Source organism: Sinocyclocheilus anshuiensis, unplaced genomic scaffold (assembly GCF_001515605.1).
Source record: "Sinocyclocheilus anshuiensis isolate Anshui unplaced genomic scaffold, SAMN03320099.WGS_v1.1 scaffold273, whole genome shotgun sequence".
In the NCBI taxonomy this organism is placed as follows: domain Eukaryota; kingdom Metazoa; phylum Chordata; class Actinopteri; order Cypriniformes; family Cyprinidae; genus Sinocyclocheilus; species Sinocyclocheilus anshuiensis.
Window position 1 is genome coordinate 853,347 of NW_015540857.1, and position 7,025 is coordinate 860,371.

The window sequence follows — 7,025 nt, forward strand, 5'->3', positions numbered from 1 at the left end:
TGTGTGTCTATATATATATACAGTATGTGTGTGTGTGTGTGTGTGTAAGGGATAAAACTTTGCATCATGTTTTTATTTTGTTCTAAGTGTTTTGGTGTGTTCTAAGTATTTTTAGCAGGTTGCTAAGGTGTTCTAAGTGGTTTTTAGCATGTTGCTATAGACCTGTGTGACTCCACCCCTTTTCAGCGCTGCGCTCATTGTCTTCTGTCTTCCGTTTGTATTGTCCACAGCATGAAGGTAAGGTCGTACGAATTTATGAATAAACCGCTTGTTTTCAAATCTTCCTAGTCTACACACATTTGTTATGACATCCATTTCGAACATTAAAATGTTCATGATAACTTTCGTTAACTCTACGATAAATGAATACACTTCACCAGCTAATTACTCTTCAACAGCGATGCTATAGAGCTATTGCAAAAACAGTTCAAAGACAGAATTCTAAAGCTGGCTGCGCACTTGTTTCTGCCACATAAGTTCTATACAGTTGTTAATGTGTTCTACTTGTTTTTAGCACATTGAAATGCTGTTGCTACCATAGCCTTTAAAAAAAATATGGATGACTTCATTCCACTGCAAAAGTGATGCCAAATTATCCTGGGTATGGTCGCTGTCATCTTGCACCGATAATGTCATTTGGAGTCTGAGTCTGCACAGTAGCGATTCATTTGGAGCACGAGTCTGCGCAGTAGCAATTAGTTTGGACCCCAAGTCTGTGCAGTAGCGATTCATTGAAGCACGAGTCTGCACAGTAGCGATTCGTTTGGAGCACGAGTCTGCGCAGTAACGATTCGTTTGGACCCCGCGGTTAGTTTGGAGCCCGAGTCTGCGCAGTAACTATTCGTTTGGAGCCCGAGTCTGCGCAGTAGCGATTCGTTTGGAGCACGAGTCTGCGCAGTAGCGATTCGTTTGGACCCCGCGATTATTTTGGAGCCCGAGTTTGCGCAGTAGCTATTAGTTTGGAGCCCGAGTCTGCGCAGTAGCGATTAGTTTGGAACCTGAGTCTGCGCAGTAGCGATTAGTTTGGAGCACGAGTCTGCGCAGTAGCGATTCATTGAAGCACGAGTCTGATTTTGGAGCCCGAGTTTGCGCAGTAGCTATTAGTTTGGAGCCCGAGTCTGCGCAGTAGCGATTAGTTTGGAGCACGAGTCTGCGCAGTAGCGATTCATTGAAGCACGAGTCTGTGCAGTAGCGATTAGTTTGGAGCCCGAGTCTGCGCAGTAGCGATTCGTTTGGAGGACGAGTCTGCACATTAGTGATTCATTTGGAGCCTGAGTCTGCAGTAGTGATCATGAGATTGAGCCATGATATCAAAATCCTGCCCAAACTCCTGGAGACCCAATCACAACCACACAATCAGGATGCCACGCCCTGTTTTTATAGCATCAAATAACTACTTAAAAGCAAACTTATTAAAAATGTGTACTTGAACATATATCCGTGTGATAAAAACTACCTAAAATGATGGAAACCAACTCTGGGAAAAATTATTTAAAATATAATTAGAATTTTAGTTTGGCTCACGTCCCATTCGTTTACATGCAGAGGGGTTTATGACCTATACTGCAGCCAGCCACCAGATGGAGATTTAAATGATTTGGATTCACTTTTTAGGACGTGTGTGGCACATGGTTTCTAAGTAGTTTTTAGCACATTGCTATGCAGTTGCTAAGGTGTTTTGATTGGTTTTTAGCGCATTGCTATTCAGCTGCTAGGGTTTTTTCTAGGTGCTTAATAACTAACCCAAGTCTTTAGGATAATCTGGCTTCTAGACATGGCTTGGGTCACTCCTTCAATGAAATCTATGGGATTTGTCCGTTTTGTTTTGTCTGCATGTGAAAATCACCAACTCACTGAGGGATGAGTTAGTTTAATACACAGCATGAGTGATTTTAACACTGTGTGAGTGATAGGGCGATATATATGAAATAGGTGGGCATTATTGTGATGTTGACAGTTCAGCGAGGATAGCATGATCTCTCTGTCTATAACTCTCGCCCACATGCTCTCCCCCAGTTGGTTGTGATCGGGCACTGAAGGTCAGTGGAGGTGTTCTTGCATTATACCAGACATAAGGGGGCTAATAACCAGGCAAATATGAGTGTGTTTGTGTGTTGACGTCGGTGCGTCTGCATGTAAATTGCTGTCACATAATCCATGGTTAAAGCTCCAGGCAGTAATCCATTTCACACTTTGGCTTATTTTGTGGCATCCACAATCTTAAAGCACGCCAACGGCACGCCACCTAATCCTGCCAAATAAAGCCACGCTATACAGGATCAACGCACTGCAGAAACGCTGACATCGCCATGGTAATCTGACATACGTCACTGCTTATGTTTATATGTTTTGTTTTTTGAATACGGACAGTATCTCAGTTCTTATGAAGGCCCATACAGGTCAAAATTGTTTAAATAGGTCTGGTCCTGGATGCTAAAGTTATTAGTTGAATATGTTACCTGCAACATGTTGACCTTAACTAGCTTAACCTGTTTTTCTGTCATGACAGTAGATGTCCAGTAGATGTGGCAACGCTAAATGTGCAACTTAATATACTTGTATTGTATTATGAATTGAGAAGGGTAAAGCTATTTCAAGGGACAATATCTTAATAAATATAGAGAGCTGAATACAGTTTGGCCAAATAACTTTGAAATAAACAAAGGCATGCAAATCAAATTTAAAGGGGACCTTATGCAAAAATCACTTTTATAAGGTGTTTGAACACAGTTGTGTGGCTGCATTGTGTGAAAACAACCAGCCTATCCTCCCACATCAGCTCCACACAATGCATATTGCAGCTTCAAACTTTTTCTGATTCATAGCGAATTACCTTTATTTGTTCATTCCAGCCATGAAACCCATCACTTCATTACTGTTTGACTCTCTCAGACAAGTTCACCAAAGCATTATAGACAGAACTGTCTTCTGCGTGTTAAAACTAGAGTCAATTAATTAAATCTGAATGTGAGCGTGAAGTTGAATGCCGAAGAAGGAAGAAAGAGGATTTTCTGAGTAACTGTCAGCTTAACCATTAAAAACCGCAAACCCACGCGTACCCTGTCAACAGCCCTACCCTGCAATGACAACACCCACTCTGAGCAGGGGGCCCCTACACACACACACACACACACACACACACACACACACACCAGGATGTGTTTGTACGTGTGGCTGCATTGTGTGAAAACAACCAGCCTATCCTCCCACATCAGCTCCACACAAAATCACGCGTTTGTTTTCCAAATTGCCTTTCTGAAAGTTTCTTGGCACTCTGTAAGGGTAATGTTGCTAAAGCTACCATTGTTTCTGCCTGTTTTCACTGATGCTGCCTTCACGTGCTACCAGAATGATCGTAAATAGGAATGTGGTAGTTAAAAATTGCATATGAAAGCAATTGACTGCTTGAATTTGTCGAGCTCATAATCACAAGTGGGACTTATAAAGTTTGTGATAGCACGCAATGGCACCATGAGTTATTTTTATCGTGCCGTGCTCCCCGTCTGTGTAATTCATAAATGCGTATTTATTATGCACAGTACAATCAGATGACAGACTTTTAAACCGAGTACGTTTTCTGTAAAGATAACAGGCTTGTACTAATAGTGGAATGCTTATTTGTATGCCGGAGCTTGAGCTCTTGAAGCTCCGCCCTCATTTGTAAAGGGGTCTGGAGCACCAGGATGTGTTTGTACGTCACAAAGTATCTACGTATATGTGTATGTGCACATATACGTGGGCGGCCAAGTGTGCATGGGCGTGTTTGAGTAGGAAGACACGCTTGACTCGCATAGGCAGAGCAAATTAAAGGAATCTTAGTTTTTATTCATCGCCACCCCCCTTTTATTTCTCTCGCTCCCTCTCTTTTTCCTTATGTTTCTCAGGTTTATGTTAAAGGTCACCTATTTCCAGATACAAAAGGAACAAGATCATGTATGGTGTACATATATAAATATATATGTACTTTTATATATATATATATACATATACACAGGCTTTTACTTGCACGTTATGTGTATGTATATGTTGTCATAATTTTTGTCCTGTGTAATATGACAAATACCATTTTTTGGCATTTTTAAATGCTTTTTTTCACAAACATTTTTAACGCATCTTTTGCAATGTTTTTAAAACGTTTCATCTAAATGTAAACTTTAAGTTGTTTAACGTATGTGCATGTACCTACAGTATATTTATACATTTACATACGTGTTGTCTTCATTTTTGTATTACAAATAGCAAAAAACGTAAATTTTCAAAAGCACTTTTTTCCACAACGTTAAAGAGATTAAGTTTGTTCAGAATGATAAATTGTGCCATTTGTTAATGGATCCTTTGCAGCGTTTTTAAAACTCTTAATCTAATTGTACACTTTATGTTTAGGTATGTACATATTGTCTTCATTTTTAGACAATTTCTAGTCATTTTTCAAATGCGCTTTTTTTTTTTTTAATGCACAACATTAAAGAAACTTTACGCCATTTGTTAACGTATCATTTGCAATGTTTTTAAAACGTTTCATCTAAATGTATTTTACGTTTAAGAACATATTGTCTTAATTTTTCAGATACAACAGAAAAAAATCAGAGTAATTTTTCAAATGCGCTTTTTCGCAACATTTAAGAAATGTTATGCCATTTTTAAAGCATCCTTTGCAACGTATTTAGAACATTTTGTCCAAATGTACATTTTACGTGTCTTTATTTTTTAGATACAAAAATAAATTGTAGCCTAGTCATTTTTCAAATGTACTTTTTTCACAACATTGAAGAAACGTTATGCCATTTCGTTAATGCATGCTTTGCAAAGTTTTTTAATTTTTCATCTAAATGTACATTTTACATTTAGGTACGTACATATTGTCTTCATTTTTGTGATACAACCACTGATCTATAATAGAGAACTGGATTGCTCATGACGTCATAAAAGTGAAGCCGCCGCCCGCCATATTGGTATTCCCCACTGTTCCCATACATTCCATTGAATTAATAGGAAATCGTACGAATTTAATGAAAAAACATCACCTAACAAGTCAGCGTTTTTAAATCTGAAGTGTCCCTGACCTAAAAGTGGCAAATTTAACAAGCTATAAAAATTATCTGTGATTTTTTTTACATTTAGTAATATATATATATAGTAATACTATGGTATTCTACCATAATGACATTTTAAATATGTACTAAATGTGGAATCCAGATCATGTAAATAATTACTAAAATTAATTACTTATACATACATCATATACATTATTATTTACTGTTATTATTTACTAATGAAAACACACATATTGCCATATGTAAAATTTCACATATATACCATTATATTAATTTACTAAATATAAACTCCTATTACAATATACAATTTGTAAATATTTTATATTTATACACTTTATGTTTAGGTATGTACATATTGTCTTCATTTTTAGACAATTTCTAGTCATTTTTCAAATGCGCTTTTTTTTTTTTTAATGCACAACATTAAAGAAACTTTACGCCATTTGTTAACGTATCATTTGCAATGTTTTTAAAACGTTTCATCTAAATGTATTTTACGTTTAAGAACATATTGTCTTAATTTTTCAGATACAACAGAAAAAAATCAGAGTAATTTTTCAAATGCGCTTTTTCGCAACATTTAAGAAATGTTATGCCATTTTTAAAGCATCCTTTGCAACGTATTTAGAACATTTTGTCCAAATGTACATTTTACGTGTCTTTATTTTTTAGATACAAAAATAAATTGTAGCCTAGTCATTTTTCAAATGTACTTTTTTCACAACATTGAAGAAACGTTATGCCATTTCGTTAATGCATGCTTTGCAAAGTTTTTTAATTTTTCATCTAAATGTACATTTTACATTTAGGTACGTACATATTGTCTTCATTTTTGTGATACAACCACTGATCTATAATAGAGAACTGGATTGCTCATGACGTCATAAAAGTGAAGCCGCCGCCCGCCATATTGGTATTCCCCACTGTTCCCATACATTCCATTGAATTAATAGGAAATCGTACGAATTTAATGAAAAAACATCACCTAACAAGTCAGCGTTTTTAAATCTGAAGTGTCCCTGTACATTCTTACAATGCAAACACTCTAGACATGTAAATGGTTATTGTTTTAATGTTGGGAATTTCCCCTGCTTATTAAAAAGTTACGTTCATTACAGTAGCGATCATCAGATGAACATGATAAACATCAGACGGACACGACCTCAACATATATATAACAAATGACAAAGTGCTCATTCTGGGTTCTGAAGAAAATTTGCCTTTCATTGTTTATATAATTTTGTTATAGTGTTTTTATTGTGCTCATTCTGAAATCTGAAGAAAGATTTATCCTTTGTATACACATATGCAAAGCATAAATACACATTACACATTATGTAATTCTGTTATAGTGTAGTGGTTTTTCAAATGCACTTTTTTCGCAATGTTCAAGAAACGTTTTACCATCCTTTATATATATATATTAGGGGTGTAACGGTACACAAATATGACAGTTCGGTACGTACCTCGGTTTTAACGTCACGGTTCGGTATGATTTCGGTACAGCAGGGGGAAAAACTAAACTTTTTTTTATTTTTTTTTAAATGGTTTACTGAACAAGTTGCTCTTTCTTTAAATACATTCAGTTATAGTTTACATTTTCTTAGTGATAAAAATCTACCTCAGCTTATGCTTAAAACTATAGGGAGCCCTTTTACATTATAAGGTTACAATTAGGCCTAACAACTTAACCCAAACTTAAATTTAATTGCTATTTATTTTTAAATAGATGATCAACACTCAACTTTATAAAAAATAAAAATAAAAAATGCAAACATGTAAATTGCACATAATGCAGTTTTTAAATTAATTTATAAATAATAAAATTTCTAAGCTATTTGTTAAAATATATTCAATTACACAATGGCTGTCATAGCATGTTTCATAACAGATTAATTTAAACATACTGTACATTAAGTAATTAAGACTAACAGGTTTAGTAAAATATAATGAGTATATGGTGTAATATTT